The following is a 20994-nucleotide window of genomic DNA, read 5'->3' as shown; positions in this document are numbered from 1 at the left end:
TTCGAATAGTAATTTCAGCATTCAAATAGTCTTGATTTTTTACTATTCGAATTATATTCGAATTTCGGTATTCGTTCCAACAGCCCTAATATATATATGTATCAAAAAACAAGGGACAGTTCAAACAGGGAGGGACAGTTCAAACAGGGAGAGACCAGGGTGTGTGATGTCCTTGTGAATGCTGGTTGCTTTCCTCCTGAGTTTATTGAGGCATGTTGTGTCCAGTCCAGGAAGCTCCAACCTGATGATGCACTGGGCAGCTTTCACCACACAAGGTTGTGCTATTCATCGGCGGTGCAGCTGGTATACCACACTGTGGCGCTGGCATTTTCTGTGGTAGTTTGGCTTGTTTCAGCTTTCTAAAGAAGAAAAGTCTTTGCTGAGCCTTTTTTACCAGCTGTGAGGTGTTGATGGTCCATGTCAGCTGGTTCGACAGTGTGGTTCCTAGGAAGTAATTGTATATGGGAAGATGGTCTACACCGTCTTCAATAAAATAATGTGTGAATGTTTTGAATAAAAGACACGGTGTCATGCCTCATTTTGTTTATTCTATTCATAGCTTCAATCACACAGTTGCACAATGGACTTATATCAAATTGCTTAACTAGGAAGGTTTTGAAACAACCACTTTGAGACTTCAGGGAATCTTCTGGGAAGACGAATATTTCTGTAATAAATACCAGCTCTTGGGTGCCTGGGTAGCTCACCTGGTAGACCACGTGCCCATATAATGAGGTTTACTCCTCGAAGCAGCAGCTTTCATGACTTCAGCTGTCCGATAAAATAAATGCCTAAAATGCCCCACAAAAATAAATAAAAATAAGTACCAGCTCTTAAAGTGCCCATATTATGCTCATTTTCAGGGTCATAATTGAACAGAAGAATATATAAAAAAGTAGAAGTTCCCAAAACTATAAAGGGCCTGCAATTAAATGTTTACTTTAGTACAGACTATTAAAAAGTACGTTAAAATAACTTAAAAGTAAAAGCTCTTATAATGAAAAAAGGACAATCATTTATAGATGTATTACATGCATCATGTAGGCTATGACTGGTCGTAATGTATTAATAATGCTCTGTTTAACCGAAACTAACTGCACAAGACAATATTTAATTAAATTTATTGGCTGGTGTTTGCATATTTGTATTAATGAAATAAGATCACATAGCAATTTTATCTTTTTCATTATTATTATTGAAAGATTATTTTTTGGGGCATTTTTAGACCTTTAATAACAGGACAGCTAAAGACATGAAATGGGAGAGAGAGAGGGAATGTTATACAGCAAGGGGCTGCAGGTCAGATTTGAACCCTGATCTACTGCCTTAAACGCACCTGCTCTACCAGCTGAGCTATAGAGAAGGCCATCTTTAAAACAATCTTGAATTTCCAAGGATTTGGAATAAGGACTTGGAGGGGTCATGGGCCCAGGCCAGGTAATCTCCAAACCAAGTACTGACCCAGCCCAACCCTGCTTAGCTTCTGAAATCGGGCATGTTCAGGGTGGTATGGCCGTAAGCGAGGTAACCAGGTGAAAATGAGCTATTTATAGAGGTCAAAACCTAAAGGTTGTCAAAACTGTGGAAGACGAAGTTTGGGGTTGAGGAGTACTGAACTAGATGTAATCACACCAGAAGTGCACCTATACAGTTGCTGAATTGTTGAACGCTGTAAGGTTGTTTGTATTAGTTGTAATTAAAGATGTGGCTTCCAAAAAAAAGTTGCATCCTCCATGCAGTTTCCTTGTCAGCTCTGTCTCCAGCCAAGAAGGAGCAGCGGCCTCTGGTGATGGTCAAATGTAGCTTCGCCAACCGCTGTCTGTATTTTGTGAGCTGTGTTGAAAGAAAAAAGGTTAAAGGAATGGCTATTGAGTGTGTTTTCAACCCTTTGTTGAACAGAAAGCGCCATCTAGTGAGCTCAGAAAATAAAGACAGTGTTTTGCCAAGCACCATTTGACCACCACTAGCGCCCTCTGCTGATGAAAAAGAAAAGCTTACAGCACCGGGTATTCCCAGGCGGTCTCCCATCCAAGTACTGACCCGGCCCGACCCTGCTTAGCTTCCGAGATCGGACGAGATCGGGCGTGTTCAGGGTGGTATGGCCGTAAGCGAGGGAACCAGGTGAAAACGAGCTATTTATAGAGGTTAAAACCTCAAGGTTGTCAAAACTGTGGAAGGACGCAGTTTGGGGTTGAGGAGTACTGAACTACATGTAATGGCACCAGAAGTGCACCTATACATTTTGCAGTAGCTCTCTGGTCGTTCAACTACATTCATTTTCCAATCAAGAAGTTGAATTGCTTTTTTGCTCTTTATTATTTTGTACTATAATTAACACTTGTGTATTTTGAAGCATTCTTTAATTTGTTTTGTTCCATATTTATTGATTTATTTAGCCTGTTGCTATATTTTGTTGATGCATTTATGTATTTCCATGTTCACCTTTTCATTACAGTAATTATGTCTCCCCTTTTTTGAACTTTATCTTTACTCAGACTTGAGTGACTTGTGGTCTTCCGTGAATTTGCATGATCCAAAATATAGATATGTTTGATTTCAAAAGTATCCAGTGTGGAATAATCTGGAAGAAGAAGAATATTGAATGCTTGGTATCATGATAACAAAAAATGTTCCTGACTTTATTTTTGAATATTCTTTTTTCTATAGCCGCTTGCTGAGTGTCTTATTGCTTGATTCTTTATTAGCTTTGATATTTTTCTCGTAGGCTACTTTTGTTATTTGTAACGTTGAAGTCAATACATTTTTATTTCATTTACCGTGGTCATCGTTCACTGACTTGTGATTTGCTATAAGGGATAGTTATGGACTTGGTTAAACGGCAACAATTTCGAACTCCTAGCTGAATTGTTGAACGCTGTAAGGTTGTTTGTATTAGTTGTAATTAAAGATGTGGCTTCCAAAAAAAAGTTGCATCCTCCATGCAGTTTCCTTGTCAGCTCTGTCTCCAGCCAAGAAGGAGCAGCGGCCTCTGGTGATGGTCAAATGTAGCTTCGCCAACCGCTGTCTGTATTTTGTGAGCTGTGTTGAAAGAAAAAAGGTTAAAGGAATGGCTATTGAGTGTGTTTTCAACCCTTTGTTGAACAGAAAGCGCCATCTAGTGAGCTCAGAAAATAAAGACAGTGTTTTGCCAAGCACCATTTGACCACCACTAGCGCCCTCTGCTGATGAAAAAGAAAAGCTTACAGCACCGGGTATTCCCAGGCGGTCTCCCATCCAAGTACTGACCCGGCCCGACCCTGCTTAGCTTCCGAGATCGGACGAGATCGGGCGTGTTCAGGGTGGTATGGCCGTAAGCGAGGGAACCAGGTGAAAACGAGCTATTTATAGAGGTTAAAACCTCAAGGTTGTCAAAACTGTGGAAGGACGCAGTTTGGGGTTGAGGAGTACTGAACTACATGTAATGGCACCAGAAGTGCACCTATACATTTTGCAGTAGCTCTCGGTCGTTCAACTACATTCATTTTCCAATCAAGAAGTTGAATTGCTTTTTGCTCTTTATTATTTTGTACTATAATTAACACTTGTGTATTTTGGAAGCATTCTTTAATTTGTTTTGTTCCATATTTATTGATTTATTTAGCCTGTTGCTATATTTTGTTGATGCATTTATGTATTTCCATGTTCACCTTTTCATTACAGTAATTATGTCTCCCCCCTTTTTTGAACTTTATCTTTACTCAGACTTGAGTGACTTGTGGTCTTCCGTGAATTTGCATGATCCAAAATATAGATATGTTTGATTTCAAAAGTATCCAGTGTGGAATAATCTGGAAGAAGAAGAATATTGAATGCTTGGTATCATGATAACAAAAAATGTTCCTGACTTTATTTTTGAATATTCTTTTTTCTATAGCCGCTTGCTGAGTGTCTTATTGCTTGATTCTTTATTAGCTTTGATATTTTTTTTTCGTAAGTAGCTACTTTTGGTTTTTGTAACGTTGAAGTCAATACATTTTTATTTCATTTACCGTGGTCATCGTTCACTGACTTGTGATTTGCTATAAAGGGATAGTTATGGACTTGGTTAACGCAGCAACAATTTCGAACTCCTAGCTGAATTGTTGAACGCTGTAAGGTTGTTTGTATTAGTTGTAATTAAAGATGTGGCTTCCAAAAAAGTTGCATCCTCCATGCAGTTTCCTTGTCAGCTCTGTCTCCAGCCAAGAAGGAGCAGCGGCCTCTGGTGATGGTCAAATGTAGCCGTAAACCGCTGTCTGTATTTTGTGAGCTGTGTTGAAAGAAGAAAAAGGTTAAAGGAATGGCTATTGAGTGTGTTTTCAACCCTTTGTTGAACAGAAAGCGCCATCTAGTGAGCTCAGAAAATAAAGACAGTGTTTTGCCAAGCACCATTTGACCACCACTAGCGCCCTCTGCTGATGAAAAGAAAAGCTTACAGCACCGGGTATTCCCAGGCGGTCTCCCATCCAAGTACTCAGCCCGGCCCGACCCTGCTTAGCTTCCGAGATCGGAGGCGTGTTCAGAGTGTGGTATGGCCGTACGCGAGGAACCAGGTGAAAACGAGCTATTTATAGAGGTTAAAACCTCAAGGTTGTCAAAACTGTGGAAGGACGCAGTTTGGGGTTGAGGAGTACTGAACTACATGTAATGGCACCAGAAGTGCACCTATACATTTTGCAGTAGCTCTCTGGTCGTTCAACTACATTCATTTTCCAATCAAGAAGTTGAATTGCTTTTTTGCTCTTTATTATTTTGTACTATAATTAACACTTGTGTATTTTGGAAGCATTCTTTAATTTGTTTTGTTCCATATTTGTGATTTATTTAGCCTGTTGCTATATTTTGTTGATGCATTTATGTATTTCCATGTTCACCTTTTCATTACAGTAATTATGTTCTCCCCTTTTTTGAACTTTATCTTTACTCAGACTTGAGTGACTTGTGGTCTTCGGCGGTTTGCATGATCCAAAATATAGATATGTTTGATTTCAAAAGTATCCAGTGTGGAATAATTGGCAGAAGAAGAATATTGAATGCTTGGTATCATGATAACAAAAAATGTTCCTGACTTTATTTTTGAATATCTTTTTTCTATAGCCGCTTGCTGAGTGTCTTATTGCTTGATTCTTTATTAGCTTTGATATTTTTCACGTAGGCTACTTTTGTTATTTGTGACGTTGAAGTCAATACACATTTTTATTTCATTTTACCGCTGTCGTCGTTCACTGACTTGTGATTTGCTATAAGGGATAGTTATGGACTTGGTTAAACGCAGCAACAATTCGAACTCCTAGCTGAATTGTTGAGCGCTGTAAGGTTGTTTGTATTAGTTGTAATTAAAGATGTGGCTTCCAAAAAAAGTTGCATCCTCCATGCAGTTTCCTTGTCAGCTCTGTCTCCAGCCAAGAAGGAGCAGCGGCGCTCTGGTGATGGTCAAATGTAGCTTCGCCAACCGCTGTCTGTATTTTTGTGAGCTGTGTTGAAAGAAAAAAGGTTAAAGGAATGGCTATTGAGTGTGTTTTCTTTAACCCTTTGTTGAACAGAAAGCGCCATCTAGTGAGCTCAGAAAATAAAGACAGTGTTTTGCCAAGCACCATTTGACCACCACTAAGCGCCCTCTGCTGATGAAAAGAAAAGCTTACAGCACCGGGTATTCCCAGGCGGTCTCCCATCCAAGTACATTTGACGGCCCGACCCTGCTTAGCTTCCGAGATCGGACGAGATCGGCGGTGTTCAAGGGTGGTATGGCCGTAAGCGAGGGAACCAGGTGAAAACGAGCTATTTATAGAGGTTAAAACCTCAAGGTTGTCAAAACTGTGGAAGGACGCAGTTTGGGGTTGAGGAGTACTGAACTACATGTAATGGCACCAGAAGTGCACCTATACATACATTTGCAGTAGCTCTCTGGTCGTTCAACTACATTCATTTTCCAATCAAGAAGTTGAATTGCTTTTTGCTCTTTATTTTTTTGTACTATAATTAACACTTGTGTATTTTGAAGCATTCTTTAATTTGTTTTGTTCCATATTTATTGATTTATTTAGCCTGTTGCTATATTTTGTTGATGCATTTATGTATTTCCATGTTCACCTTTTCATTACAGTAATTATGTCTCCCCCTTTTTTGAACTTTATCTTTACTCAGACTTGGTGTTGTGATTTGGTGTTTCTTCCGTGAATTTGCATGATCCAAAATATAGATATGTTTGATTTCAAAAGTATCCAGTGTGGAATAATCTGGAAGAAGAAGAATATTGAATGCTTGGTATCATGATAACAAAAAATGTTCCTGACTTTATTTTTGAATATTCTTTTTTCTATAGCCGCTTGCTGAGTGTCTTATTGCTTGATTCTTTATTAGCTTTGATATTTTTCTCGTAGGCTACTTTTGTTATTTGTAACGTTGAAGTCAATACATTTTTATTTCATTTACCGTGGTCATCGTTCACTGACTTGTGATTTGCTATAAGGGATAGTTATGGACTTGGTTAAACGGCAACAATTTCGAACTCCTAGCTGAATTGTTGAACGCTGTAAGGTTGTTTGTATTAGTTGTAATTAAAGATGTGGCTTCCAAAAAAAAGTTGCATCCTCCATGCAGTTTCCTTGTCAGCTCTGTCTCCAGCCAAGAAGAAGCAGCGCCTCTGGTGATGGTCAAATGTAGCCGTAAACCGCTGTCTGTATTTTGTGAGCTGTGTTGAAAGAAAAAAGGTTAAAGGAATGGCTATTGAGTGTGTTTTCAACCCTTTGTTGAACAGAAAGCGCCATCTAGTGAGCTCAGAAAATAAAGACAGTGTTTTGCCAAGCACCATTTGACCACCACTAGCGCCCTCTGCTGATGAAAAAGAAAAGCTTACAGCACCGGGTATTCCCAGGCGGTCTCCCATCCAAGTACTGACCCGGCCCGACCCTGCTTAGCTTCCGAGATCGGACGAGATCGGGCGTGTTCGGGGTGGTATATGGCCGCGTAGAGGAACCAGGTGAAAACGAGCTATTTATAGAGGTTAAAACCTCAAGGTTGTCAAAACTGTGGAAGGACGCAGTTTGGGGTTGAGGAGTACTGAACTACATGTAATGGCACCAGAAGTACCCTATACATTTTGCAGTAGCTCTCTGGTCGTTCAACTACATTCATTTTCCAATCAAGAAGTTGAATTGCTTTTTTGCTCTTTATTATTTTGTACTATAATTAACACTTGTGTATTTTGAAGCATTCTTTAATTTGTTTTGTTCCATATTTATTGATTTATTTAGCCTGTTGCTATATTTTGTTGATGCATTTATGTATTTCCATGTTCACCTTTTCATTACAGTAATTATGTCTCCCCTTTTTTGAACTTTATCTTTACTCAGACTTGAGTGACTTGTGGTCTTCCGTGAATTTGCATGATCCAAAATATAGATATGTTTGATTTCAAAAGTATCCAGTGTGGAATAATCTGGAAGAAGAAGAATATTGAATGCTTGGTATCATGATAACAAAAAATGTTCCTGACTTTATTTTTGAATATTCTTTTTCTTTATAGCCGCTTGCTGAGTGTCTTATTGCTTGATTCTTTATTAGCTTTATATTTTTCTCGTAGGCTACTTTTGTTATTTGTAACGTTGAAGTCAATACATTTTTATTTCATTTACCGTGGTCATCGTTCACTGACTTGTGATTTGCTATAAGGGATAGTTATGGACTTGGTTAAACGGCAACAATTTCGAACTCCTAGCTGAATTGTTGAACGCTGTAAGGTTGTTTGTATTAGTTGTAATTAAAGATGTGGCTTCCAAAAAAAAGTTGCATCCTCCATGCAGTTTCCTTGTCAGCTCTGTCTCCAGCCAAGAAGGAGCAGCGGCCTCTGGTGATGGTCAAATGTAGCTTCGCCAACCGCTGTCTGTATTTTGTGAGCTGTGTTGAAAGAAAAAAGGTTAAAGGAATGGCTATTGAGTGTGTTTTCAACCCTTTGTTGAACAGAAAGCGCCATCTAGTGAGCTCAGAAAATAAAGACAGTGTTTTGCCAAGCACCATTTGACCACCACTAGCGCCCTCTGCTGATGAAAAAGAAAAGCTTACAGCACCGGGTATTCCCAGGCGGTCTCCCATCCAAGTACTGACCCGGCCCGACCCTGCTTAGCTTCCGAGATCCGGACGAGATCGGGCGTGTTCAGGGTGGTATGGCCGTAGCGAGGAACCAGGTGAAAAAAACGAGCTATTTATAGAGGTTAAAACCTCAAGGTTGTCAAAACTGTGGAAAGGGACGCAAGTTTGGGGTTGAGGAGTTCCTGAACTACATGTAATGGCACCAGAAGTGCACCTATACATTTTGCAGTAGCTCTCTGGTCGTTCAACTACATTCATTTTCCAATCAAGAAGTTGAATTGCTTTTTTGCTCTTTATTATTTTGTACTATAATTAACACTTGTGTATTTTGAAGCATTCTTTAATTTGTTTTGTTCCATATTTATTGATTTATTTAGCCTGTTGCTATATTTTGTTGATGCATTTATGTATTTCCATGTTCACCTTTTCATTACAGTAATTATGTCTCCCTTTTTTTGCACTTTATCTTTACTCAGACTTGAGTGACTTGTGGTCTTCCGTTGAATTTGCATGATCCAAAATATAGATATGTTTGATTTCAAAAGTATCCAGTGTGGAATAATCTGGAAGAAGAAGAATATTGAATGCTTGGTATCATGATAAAAAAATGTTCCTGACTTTATTTTTGAATATTCTTTTTTCTATAGCCGCTTGCTGAGTGTCTTATTGCTTGATTCTTTATTAGCTTTGATATTTTTTCCGTAGGCTACTTTTGTTATTTGTAACGTTGAAGTCAATACATTTTTATTTCATTTACCGTGGTCATCGTTCACTGACTTGTGATTTGCTATAAGGGATAGTTATGGACTTGGTTAAACGGCAACAATTTCGAACTCCTAGCTGAATTGTTGAACGCTGTAAGGTTGTTTGTATTAGTTGTAATTAAAGATGTGGCTTCCAAAAAAAGTTGCATCCTCCATGCAGTTTCCTTTGTCAGCTCTGTCTCCAGCCAGAAGGAGCAGAGCGGCCTCTGGTGATGGTCAAATGTAGCTTCGCCAACCGCTGTCTGTATTTTGTGAGCTGTGTTGAAAGAAAAAAGGTTAAAGGAATGGCTATTGAGTGTGTTTTCAACCCTTTGTTGAACAGAAAGCGCCATCTAGTGAGCTCAGAAAATAAAGACAGTGTTTTGCCAAGCACCATTTGACCACCACTAGCGCCCTCTGCTGATGAAAAAGAAAAGCTTACAGCACCGGGTATTCCCAGGCGGTCTCCCATCCAGTACTGACCCGGCCCGACCCTGCTTAGCTTCGCGAATCGGACGAGATCGGGCGTGTTCAGGGTGGTATGGCCGTAAGCGAGGGAACCAGGTGAAAACGAGCTATTTATAGAGGTTAAAACCTCAAGGTTGTCAAAACTGTGGAAGGACGCAGTTTGGGGTTGAGGAGTACTGAACTACATGTAATGGCACCAGAAGTGCACCTATACATTTTGCAGTAGCTCTCTGGTCGTTCAACTACATTCATTTTCCAATCAAGAAGTTGAATTGCTTTTTTGCTCTTTATTATTTTGTACTATAATTAACACTTGTGTATTTTGAAGCATTCTTTAATTTGTTTTGTTCCATATTTATTGATTTATTTAGCCTGTTGCTATATTTTGTTGATGCATTTATGTATTTCCATGTTCACCTTTTCATTACAGTAATTATGTCTCCCCTTTTTTGAACTTTATCTTTACTCAGACTTGAGTGACTTGTGGTCTTCCGTGAATTTGCATGATCCAAAATATAGATATGTTTGATTTCAAAAGTATCCAGTGTGGAATAATCTGGAAGAAGAAGAATATTGAATGCTTGGTATCATGATAACAAAAAATGTTCCTGACTTTATTTTTGAATATTCTTTTTTCTATAGCCGCTTGCTGAGTGTCTTATTGCTTGATTCTTTATTAGCTTTGATATTTTTCTCGTAGGCTACTTTTGTTATTTGTAACGTTGAAGTCAATACATTTTTATTTCATTTACCGTGGTCATCGTTCACTGACTTGTGATTTGCTATAAGGGATAGTTATGGACTTGGTTAAACGGCAACAATTTCGAACTCCTAGCTGAATTGTTGAACGCTGTAAGGTTGTTTGTATTAGTTGTAATTAAAGATGTGGCTTCCAAAAAAAAGTTGCATCCTCCATGCAGTTTCCTTGTCAGCTCTGTCTCCAGCCAAGAAGGAGCAGCGGCCTCTGGTGATGGTCAAATGTAGCTTCGCCAACCGCTGTCTGTATTTTGTGAGCTGTGTTGAAAGAAAAAAGGTTAAAGGAATGGCTATTGAGTGTGTTTTCAACCCTTTGTTGAACAGAAAGCGCCATCTAGTGAGCTCAGAAAATAAAGACAGTGTTTTGCCAAGCACCATTTGACCACCACTAGCGCCCTCTGCTGATGAAAAAGAAAAGCTTACAGCACCGGGTATTCCCAGGCGGTCTCCCATCCAAGTACTGACCCGGCCCGACCCTGCTTAGCTTCCGAGATCGGACGAGATCGGGCGTGTTCAGGGTGGTATGGCCGTAAGCGAGGGAACCAGGTGAAAACGAGCTATTTATAGAGGTTAAAACCTCAAGGTTGTCAAAACTGTGGAAGGACGCAGTTTGGGGTTGAGGAGTACTGAACTACATGTAATGGCACCAGAAGTGCACCTATACATTTTGCAGTAGCTCTCTGGTCGTTCAACTACATTCATTTTCCAATCAAGAAGTTGAATTGCTTTTTTGCTCTTTATTATTTTGTACTATAATTAACACTTGTGTATTTTGAAGCATTCTTTAATTTGTTTTGTTCCATATTTATTGATTTATTTAGCCTGTTGCTATATTTTGTTGATGCATTTATGTATTTCCATGTTCACCTTTTCATTACAGTAATTATGTCTCCCCTTTTTTGAACTTTATCTTTACTCAGACTTGAGTGACTTGTGGTCTTCCGTGAATTTGCATGATCCAAAATATAGATATGTTTGATTTCAAAAGTATCCAGTGTGGAATAATCTGGAAGAAGAAGAATATTGAATGCTTGGTATCATGATAACAAAAAATGTTCCTGACTTTATTTTTGAATATTCTTTTTTCTATAGCCGCTTGCTGAGTGTCTTATTGCTTGATTCTTTATTAGCTTTGATATTTTTCTCGTAGGCTACTTTTGTTATTTGTAACGTTGAAGTCAATACATTTTTATTTCATTTACCGTGGTCATCGTTCACTGACTTGTGATTTGCTATAAGGGATAGTTATGGACTTGGTTAAACGGCAACAATTTCGAACTCCTAGCTGAATTGTTGAACGCTGTAAGGTTGTTTGTATTAGTTGTAATTAAAGATGTGGCTTCCAAAAAAAAGTTGCATCCTCCATGCAGTTTCCTTGTCAGCTCTGTCTCCAGCCAAGACGGAGCAGCGGCCTCTGGTGATGGTCAAATGTAGCTTTCGCCAACCGCTGTCTGTATTTTGTGAGCTGTGTTGAAAGAAAAAAGGTTAAAGGAATGGCTATTGAGTGTGTTTTCAACCCTTTGTTGAACAGAAGCGCCATCTAGTGAGCTCAGAAAATAAAGACAGTGTTTTGCCAAGCACCATTTGACCACCACTAGCGCCCTCTGCTGATGAAAAGAAAAGCTTACAGCACCGGGTATTCCCAGGCGGTCTCCCATCCATACCTGACTCGGCCCGACCCTGCTTAGCTTCCGAGATCGGACGAGATCGGGCGTGTTCAGGGTGGTATGGCCGTAGGGTAGGGAACCAGGTGAAAACGAGCTATTTATAGAGGTTAAAACCTCAAGGTTGTCAAAACTGTGGAAGGACGCAGTTTGGGGTTGAGGAGTACTGAACTACATGTAATGGCACCAGAAGTGCACCTATACATTTTGCAGTAGCTCTCTGGTCGTTCAACTACATTCATTTTCCAATCAAGAAGTTGAATTGCTTTTTTGCTCTTTATTATTTTGTACTATAATTAACACTTGTGTATTTTGAAGCTTTCTTTAATTTGTTTTGTTCCATATTTATTGATTTATTTAGCCTGTTGCTATATTTTGTTGATGCATTTATGTATTTCCATGTTCACCTTTTCATTACAGTAATTATGTCTCCCCTTTTTTGAACTTTATCTTTACTCAGACTTGAGTGACTTGTGGTCTTCCGTGAATTTGCATGATCCAAAAATATAGATATGTTTGATTTCAAAAGTATCCAGTGTGGAATAATCTGGAAGAAGAAGAATATTGAATGCTTGGTATCATGATAAAAAAAAATGTTCCTGACTTTATTTTTGAATATTCTTTTTCTATAGCCGCGTGTTGGTGAGTGTCTTTTGCTTGATTCTTTATTAGCTTTGATATTTTTCTACTTTAGGCTACTTTTGTTATTTGTAACGTTGAAGTCAATACATTTTTATTTCATTTACCGTGGTCATCGTTCACTGACTTGTGATTTGCTATAAGGGATAGTTATGGACTTGGATTAAACGGCAACAATTTCTGAACTCCTAGCTGAATTGTTGAACGCTGTAAGGTTGTTTGTATTAGTTGTAATTAAAGATGTGGCTTCCAAAAAAAGTTGCATCCTCCATGCAGTTTCCTTGTCAGCTCTGTCTCCAGCCAAGAAGGAGCAGCGGCCTCTGGTGATGGTCAAATGTAGCTTCGCAACCGCTGTCTGTATTTTGTGAGCTGTGTTGAAAGAAAAAAGGTTAAAGGAATGGCTATTGAGTGTGTTTTCAACCCTTTGTTGAACAGAAAGCGCCATCTAGTGAGCTCAGAAAATAAAGACAGTGTTTTGCCAAGCACCATTTGACCACCAACTAGCGCCCTCTGCTGATGAAAAAGAAAAGCTTACAGCACCCGGTATTCCCAGGCGGTCTCTCCATCCGTTTACTGACCCGGCCCGACCCTGCTTAGCTTCGCGGATCGGACGAATCTGTTCAGGGTGGTATGGCGCGTAAGCGAGGGAACCAGGTGAAAACGAAGCTATTTATAGAGGTTAAAACCTCAAGGTTGTCAAAACTGTGGAAGGACGCAGTTTGGGGTTGAGGAGTACTGAACTACATGTAATGGCACCAGAAGTGCACCTATACATTTTGCAGTAGCTCTCTGGTCGTTCAACTACATTCATTTTCCAATCAGCAAGTTGAATTGCTTTTTTGCTCTTTATTATTTTGTACTATAATTAACACTTGTGTATTTTGAAGCATTCTTTAATTTGTTTTGTTCCATATTTATTGATTTATTTAGCCTGTTGCTATATTTTGTTGATGCATTTATGTATTTCCATGTTCACCTTTTCATTACAGTAATTATGTCTCCCCCCTTTTTTGAACTTTATCTTTACTCAGACTTGAGTGACTTGTGGTCTTCCGTGAATTTGCATGATCCAAAATATAGATATGTTTGATTTCAAAAGTATCCAGTGTGGAATAATCTGGAAGAAGAAGAATATTGAATGCTTGGTATCATGATAACAAAAAATGTTCCTGACTTTATTTTTGAATATTCTTTTTCTATAGCCGCTTGCTGAGTGTCTTATTGCTTGATTCTTTATTAGCTTTGATATTTTTCCTTAGGCTACTTTTGTTATTTGTAACGTTGAAGTCAATACATTTTTATTTCATTTACCGTGGTCATCGTTCACTGACTTGTGATTTGCTATAAAGGGATAGTTATGGACTTGGGGTTAAACGGCAACAATTTCGAACTCCCTGGATTAGTTGAATTGAACTGAACGCTGTAAGGTTGTTTGTATTAGTTGTAATTAAAGATGTGGCTTCCAAAAAAAGTTGCATCCTCCATGCAGTTTCCTTGTCAGCTCTGTCTCCAGCCAAGAAGGAGCAGCGGCCTCTGGTGATGGTCAAATGTAGCTTACGCCAACCGCTGTCTGTATTTTGTGAGCTGTGTTGAAAGAAAAAAGGTTAAAGGAATGGCTATTGAGTGTGTTTTCAACCCTTTGTTGAAGCAGAAAGCCATCTAGTGAGCTCAGAAAATAAAGACAGTGTTTTGCCAAGCACCATTTGACCACCACTAGCGCCCTCTGCTGATGAAAAGAAAAGCTTACAGCACCGGGTATTCCCAGGCGGTCTCCCATCCAAGTACTGACCTGGCCCGTACTTGAGCTTCGGAGATCCGGACGAGATCGGGCGTGTTCAGGGTGGTATGGCCGATGCGAGGAACCAGGTGAAAACGAGGCTATTTATAGAGGTTAAAACCTCAAGGTTGTCAAAACTGTGGAAGGACGCAGTTTGGGGTTGAGGAGTACTGAACTACATGTAATGGCACCAGAAGTGCACCTATACATTTTGCAGTAGCTCTCTGGTCGTTCAACTACATTCATTTTCCAATCAAGAAGTTGAATTGCTTTTTTGCTCTTTTATTATTTTGTACTATAATTAACACTTGTGTATTTTGAAGCATTCTTTAATTTTTTTTGTTCCATATTTATTGATTTATTATTGCTATATTTTGTTGATGCATTTATGTATATTTCCATGTTACCTTTTCATTACAGTAATTATGTCTCCCCTTTTTTGAACTTTATCTTTACTCAGACTTGAGTGACTTGTGGTCTTCCGTGAATTTGCATGATCCAAAATATAGATATGTTTGATTTCAAAAGTATCCAGTGTGGAATAATCTGGAAGAAGAAGAATATTGAATGCTTGGTATCATGATAACAAAAAATGTTCCTGACTTTATTTTTGAATATTCTTTTTTCTATAGCCGCTTGCTGAGTGTCTTATTGCTTGATTCTTTATTAGCTTTGATATTTTTCTCGTAGGCTACTTTTGTTATTTGTAACGTTGAAGTCAATACATTTTTATTTCATTTACCGTGGTCATCGTTCACTGACTTGTGATTTGCTATAAGGGATAGTTATGGACTTGGTTAAACGGCAACAATTTCGAACTCCTAGCTGAATTGTTGAACGCTGTAAGGTTGTTTGTATTAGTTGTAATTAAAGATGTGGCTTCCAAAAAAAGTTGCATCCTCCATGCAGTTTCCCTTGTCAGCTCTGTCTCCAGCCAAGAGAGCAGCGGCCTCTGGTGATGGTCAAATGTAGCTTCGCCAACCGCTGTCTGTATTTTGTGAGCTGTGTTGAAAGAAAAAAGGTTAAAGGAATGGCTATTGAGTGTGTTTTCAACCCTTTGTTGAACAGAAAGCGCCATCTAGTGAGCTCAGAAAATAAAGACAGTGTTTTGCCAAGCACCATTTGACCACCACTAGCGCCCTCTGCTGATGAAAAAGAAAAGCTTACAGCACCGGGTATTCCCAGGCGGTCTCCCATCCAAGTACTGACCCCGCCCGACCCTGCTTAGCTTCCGAGATCGGCCGATCGTGCGGTTCAGGGGGGTATGGCCGTAAGCGAGGAACCAGGTGAAAACGGAGCTATTTATAGAGGTTAAAACCTCAAGGTTGTCAAAACTGTGGAAGGACGCAGTTTGGGGTTGAGGAGTACTGAACTACATGTAATGGCACCAGAAGTGCACCTATACATTTTGCAGTAGCTCTCTGGTCGTTCAACTACATTCATTTTCCAATCAAGAAGTTGAATTGCTTTTTTGCTCTTTATTATTTTGTACTATAATTAACACTTGTGTATTTTGAAGCATTCTTTAATTTGTTTTGTTCCATATTTATTGATTTATTTAGCCTGTTGCTATATTTTGTTGATGCATTTATGTATTTCCATGTTCACCTTTTCATTACAGTAATTATGTCTCCCTCTTTTTGAACTTTATCTTTACTCAGACTTGAGTGACTTGTGGTCTTCTCGTGAATTTGCATGATCCAAAATATAGATATGTTTGATTTCAAAAGTATCCAGTGTGGAATAATCTGGAAGAAGAAGAATATTGAATGCTTGGTATCATGATAACAAAAAATGTTCCTGACTTTATTTTTGAATATTCTTTTTTCTATAGCCTGCTTGTTGAGTGTCTTATTGCTTGATTCTTTATTAGCTTTGATATTTTTCTCGTAGGCTACTTTTGTTATTTGTAACGTTGAAGTCAATACATTTTTATTTCATTTACCGTGGTCATCGTTCACTGACTTGTGATTTGCTATAAGGGATAGTTATGGACTTGGTTAAACGGCAACAATTTCGAACTCCTAGCTGAATTGTTGAACGCTGTAAGGTTGTTTGTATTAGTTGTAATTAAAGATGTGGCTTCCAAAAAAAAGTTGCATCCTCCATGCAGTTTCCTTGTCAGCTCTGTCTCCAGCCAAGAAGGAGCAGCGGCCTCTGGTGATGGTCAAATGTAGCTTCGCCAACCGCTGTCTGTATTTTGTGAGCTGTGTTGAAAGAAAAAAGGTTAAAGGAATGGCTATTGAGTGTGTTTTCAACCCTTTGTTGAACAGAAAGCGCCATCTAGTGAGCTCAGAAAATAAAGACAGTGTTTTGCCAAGCACCATTTGACCACCACTAGCGCCCTCTGCTGATGAAAAAGAAAAGCTTACAGCACCGGGTATTCCCAGGCGGTCTCCCATCCAAGTACTGACCCGGCCCGACCCTGCTTAGCTTCCGAGATCGGACGAGATCGGGCGTGTTCAGGGTGGTATGGCCGTAAGCGAGGGAACCAGGTGAAAACGAGCTATTTATAGAGGTTAAAACCTCAAGGTTGTCAAAACTGTGGAAGGACGCAGTTTGGGGTTGAGGAGTACTGAACTACATGTAATGGCACCAGAAGTGCACCTATACATTTTGCAGTAGCTCTCTGGTCGTTCAACTACATTCATTTTCCAATCAAGAAGTTGAATTGCTTTTTTGCTCTTTATTATTTTGTACTATAATTAACACTTGTGTATTTTGAAGCATTCTTTAATTTGTTTTGTTCCATATTTATTGATTTATTTAGCCTGTTGCTATATTTTGTTGATGCATTTATGTATTTCCATGTTCACCTTTTCATTACAGTAATTATGTCTCCCCCCTTTTTTGAACTTTATCTTTACTCAGACTTGAGTGACTTGTGGTCTTCCGTGAATTTGCATGATCCAAAATATAGATATGTTTGATTTCAAAAGTATCAAGTGTGGAATAATCTGGAAGAAGAAGAATATTGAATGCTTGGTATCATGATAACAAAAAATGTTCCTGACTTTATTTTTGAATATTCTTTTTTCTATAGCCGCTTGCTGAGTGTCTTATTGCTTGATTCTTTATTAGCTTTGATATTTTTCTCGTAGGCTACTTTTGTTATTTGTAACGTTGAAGTCAATACATTTTTATTTCATTTACTGTGGTCATCGTTCACTGACTTGTGATTTGCTATAAGGGATAGTTATGGACTTGGTTAAACGGCAACAATTTCGAACTCCTAGCTGAATTGTTGAACGCTGTAAGGTTGTTTATATTAGTTGTAATTAAAGATGTGGCTTCCAAAAAAAAGTTGCATCCTCCATGCAGTTTTTCCTTGTCAGCTCTTTCTCGAGCCAAAGAGGAGCCGCGCCTCTGGTGATGGTCAAATGTAGCTTCGCCAACCGCTGTCTGTATTTTGTGAGCTGTGTTGAAAGAAAAAAGGTTAAAGGAATGGCTATTGAGTGTGTTTTCAACCCTTTGTTGAACAGAAAGCGCCATCTAGTGAGCTCAGAAAATAAAGACAGTGTTTTGCCAAGCACCATTTGACCACCACTAGCGCCCTCTGCTGATGAAAAAGAAAAGCTTACAGCACCGGGTATTCCCAGGCGGTCTCCCATCCAAGTACAGACCCGGCCCGACCCTGCTTAGCTTCCGAGATCGGACGTGTTCACGGTGGTATGGCCGTAAGTGATGGAACCAGGTGAAAACAAGCTATTTATAGAGGTTAAAACCTCAAGGTTGTCAAAACTGTGGAAGGACGCAGTTTGGGGTTGAGGAGTACTGAACTACATGTAATCGCACCAGAAGTGCACCTATACATTTTGCAGTAGCTCTCTGGTCGTTCAACTACATTCATTTTCCAATCAAGAAGTTGAATTGCTTTTTTGCTCTTTATTGTTTTGTACTATAATTAACACTTGTGTATTTTGAAGCATTCTTTAATTTGTTTTGTTCCATATTTATTGATTTATTTAGCCTGTTGCTATATTTTGTTGATGCATTTATGTATTTCCATGTTCACCTTTTCATTACAGTAATTATGTCTCCCCTTTTTTGAACTTTATCTTTACTCAGACTTGAGTGACTTGTGGTCTTCCGTGAATTTGCATGATCCAAAATATAGATATGTTTGATTTCAAAAGTATCAAGTGTGGAATAATCTGGAAGAAGAAGAATATTGAATGCTTGGTATCATGATAACAAAAAATGTTCCTGACTTTATTTTTGAATATTCTTTTTTCTATAGCCGCTTGCTGAGTGTCTTATTGCTTGATTCTTTATTAGCTTTGATATTTTTCTCGTAGGCTACTTTTGTTATTTGTAACGTTGAAGTCAATACATTTTTATTTCATTTACTGTGGTCATCGTTCACTGACTTGTGATTTGCTATAAGGGATAGTTATGGACTTGAGTTAAACGGCAACAATTTCGAACTCCTAGCTGAATTGTTGAACGCTGTAAGGTTGTTTGTATTAGTTGTAATTAAAGATGTGGCTTCCAAAAAAAGTTGCATCCTCCATGCAGTTTCCTTGTCAGCTCTGTCTCCAGCCAAGAAGGAGCAGCGGCCCTCTGGTGATGGTCAAATGTAGCTTCGCCAACCGCTGTCTGTATTTTGTGAGCTGTGTTGAAAGAAAAAAAGTTAAAGGAATGGCTATTGAGTGTGTTTTCAACCCTTTGTTGAACAGAAAGCGCCATCTAGTGAGCTCAGAAAATAAAGACAGTGTTTTGCCAAGCACCATTTGACCACCACTAGCGCCCTCTGCTGATGAAAAGAAAAGCTTACAGCACCGGGTATTCCCAGGCGGTCTCCCATCCAAGTAACTGACCCGGGCCCGACCCTGCTTAGCTTCCGCGAGATCGGCGATCGGCGGTTCAGGGTGGTATGGCCGTAAGCAACGGGAACCAGGTGAAAACGAGCTATTTATAGAGGTTAAAACCTCAAGGTTGTCAAAACTGTGGAAGGACGCAGTTTGGGGTTGAGGAGTACTGAACTACATGTAATGGCACCAGAAGTGCACCTATACATTTTGCAGTAGCTCTCTGGTCGTTCAACTACATTCATTTTCCAATCAAGAAGTTGAATTGCTTTTTTGCTCTTTATTATTTTGTACTATAATTAACACTTGTGTATTTTGAAGCGCATCCTTTAATTTGTTTTGTTCCATATTTATTGATTTATTTAGCCTGTTGCTATATTTTGTTGATGCATTTATGTATTTCCATGTTCACCTTTTCATTACAGTAATTATGTCTCCCCTTTTTTGAACTTTATCTTTACTCAGACTTGAGTGACTTGTGGCCTTCCGTGAATTTGCATGATCCAAAATATAGATATGTTTGATTTCAAAAGTATCAAGTGTGGAATAATCTGGAAGAAGAAGAATATTGAATGCTTGGTATCATGATAACAAAAAATGTTCCTGACTTTATTTTTGAATATTCTTTTTTCTATAGCCGCTTGCTGAGTGTCTTATTGCTTGATTCTTTATTAGCTTTGATATTTTTCCGCGAGGGCTACTTTTGTTATTTGTAACGTTGAAGTCAATACATTTTTATTTCATTTACTGTGGTCATCGTTCACTGACTTGTGATTTGCTATAAGGGATAGTTATGGACTTGGTTAAACGGCAACAATTTCGAACTCCTAGCTGAATTGTTGAACGCTGTAAGGTTGTTTGTATTAGTTGTAATTAAAGATGTGGCTTCCAAAAAAAAGTTGCATCCTCCATGCAGTTTCCTTGTCAGCTCTGTCTCCAGCCAAGAAGGAGCAGCGGCCTCTGGTGATGGTCAAATGTAGCTTCGCCAACCGCTGTCTGTATTTTGTGAGCTGTGTTGAAAGAAAAAAGGTTAAAGGAATGGCTATTGAGTGTGTTTTCAACCCTTTGTTGAACAGAAAGCGCCATCTAGTGAGCTCAGAAAATAAAGACAGTGTTTTGCCAAGCACCATTTGACCACCACTAGCGCCCTCTGCTGATGAAAAAGAAAAGCTTACAGCACCGGGTATTCCCAGGCGGTCTCCCATCCAAGTACAGACCCGACCCGACCCTGCTTAGCTTCCGAGATCGGACGTGTTCAGGGTGGTATGGCCGTAAGCGAGGGAACCAGGTGAAAACGAGCTATTTATAGAGGTTAAAACCTCAAGGTTGTCAAAACTGTGGAAGGACGCAGTTTGGGGTTGAGGAGTACTGAACTACATGTAATGGCACCAGAAGTGCACCTATACATTTTGCAGTAGCTCTCTGGTCGTTCAACTACATTCATTTTCCAATCAAGAAGTTGAATTGCTTTTTTGCTCTTTATTATTTTGTACTATAATTAACACTTGTGTATTTTGAAGCATTCTTTAATTTGTTTTGTTCCATATTTATTGATTTATTTAGCCTGTTGCTATATTTTGTTGATGCATTTATGTATTTCCATGTTCACCTTTTCATTACAGTAATTATGTCTCCCCTTTTTTGAACTTTATCTTTACTCAGACTTGAGTGACTTGTGGTCTTCCGTGAATTTGCATGATCCAAAATATAGATATGTTTGATTTCAAAAGTATCCAGTGTGGAATAATCTGGAAGAAGAAGAATATTGAATGCTTGGTATCATGATAACAAAAAATGTTCCTGACTTTATTTTTGAATATTCTTTTTTCTATAGCCGCTTGCTGAGTGTCTTATTGCTTGATTCTTTATTAGCTTTGATATTTTTCTCGTAGGCTACTTTTGTTATTTGTAACGTTGAAGTCAATACATTTTTATTTCATTTACTGTGGTCATCGTTCACTGACTTGTGATTTGCTATAAGGGATAGTTATGGACTTGGTTAAACGGCAACAATTTCGAACTCCTAGCTGAATTGTTGAACGCTGTAAGGTTGTTTGTATTAGTTGTAA

The 20994-nt window shown here is 38.9% G+C and overlaps 5 non-coding genes and 8 pseudogenes across 5 annotated transcripts; all 13 read right to left on the bottom strand.

Moving 5' to 3' along the window:
* Window positions 1–1991: 1991 nt before the first annotated feature.
* Window positions 1992–2110, bottom strand: LOC120561497. The gene has a single exon (XR_005639609.1). It is a non-coding gene; the product is annotated as a 5S ribosomal RNA (ribosomal RNA).
* A 1087-nt stretch (window positions 2111–3197) lies between these two features.
* LOC120561496 lies at window positions 3198–3316 on the bottom strand. The gene has a single exon (XR_005639608.1). It is a non-coding gene; the product is annotated as a 5S ribosomal RNA (ribosomal RNA).
* Window positions 3317–4408: 1092 nt separating this feature from the next.
* LOC120561491 lies at window positions 4409–4522 on the bottom strand (annotated as a pseudogene).
* Window positions 4523–5614: 1092 nt separating this feature from the next.
* On the bottom strand, window positions 5615–5735 carry LOC120561485 (annotated as a pseudogene).
* A 1093-nt stretch (window positions 5736–6828) lies between these two features.
* LOC120561486 lies at window positions 6829–6949 on the bottom strand (annotated as a pseudogene).
* A 1084-nt stretch (window positions 6950–8033) lies between these two features.
* LOC120561498 lies at window positions 8034–8152 on the bottom strand. Its single transcript, XR_005639610.1, has one exon. It is a non-coding gene; the product is annotated as a 5S ribosomal RNA (ribosomal RNA).
* Window positions 8153–9245: 1093 nt separating this feature from the next.
* LOC120561482 lies at window positions 9246–9363 on the bottom strand (annotated as a pseudogene).
* A 1087-nt stretch (window positions 9364–10450) lies between these two features.
* On the bottom strand, window positions 10451–10569 carry LOC120561492. The gene has a single exon (XR_005639604.1). It is a non-coding gene; the product is annotated as a 5S ribosomal RNA (ribosomal RNA).
* Window positions 10570–11655: 1086 nt separating this feature from the next.
* LOC120561488 lies at window positions 11656–11773 on the bottom strand (annotated as a pseudogene).
* A 3501-nt stretch (window positions 11774–15274) lies between these two features.
* Window positions 15275–15390, bottom strand: LOC120561490 (annotated as a pseudogene).
* A 1089-nt stretch (window positions 15391–16479) lies between these two features.
* LOC120561481 lies at window positions 16480–16598 on the bottom strand. Its single transcript, XR_005639603.1, has one exon. It is a non-coding gene; the product is annotated as a 5S ribosomal RNA (ribosomal RNA).
* Window positions 16599–17688: 1090 nt separating this feature from the next.
* Window positions 17689–17797, bottom strand: LOC120561489 (annotated as a pseudogene).
* A 2296-nt stretch (window positions 17798–20093) lies between these two features.
* LOC120561487 lies at window positions 20094–20202 on the bottom strand (annotated as a pseudogene).
* Window positions 20203–20994: the final 792 nt, after the last annotated feature.

The sequence above is a fragment of the Perca fluviatilis genome, chromosome 6, assembly GCF_010015445.1.
Source record: "Perca fluviatilis chromosome 6, GENO_Pfluv_1.0, whole genome shotgun sequence".
NCBI lineage: Eukaryota > Metazoa > Chordata > Actinopteri > Perciformes > Percidae > Perca > Perca fluviatilis.
Note: the sequence above shows the minus strand (reverse complement) of the source record. Positions and strands in the feature narration are given on the sequence as shown.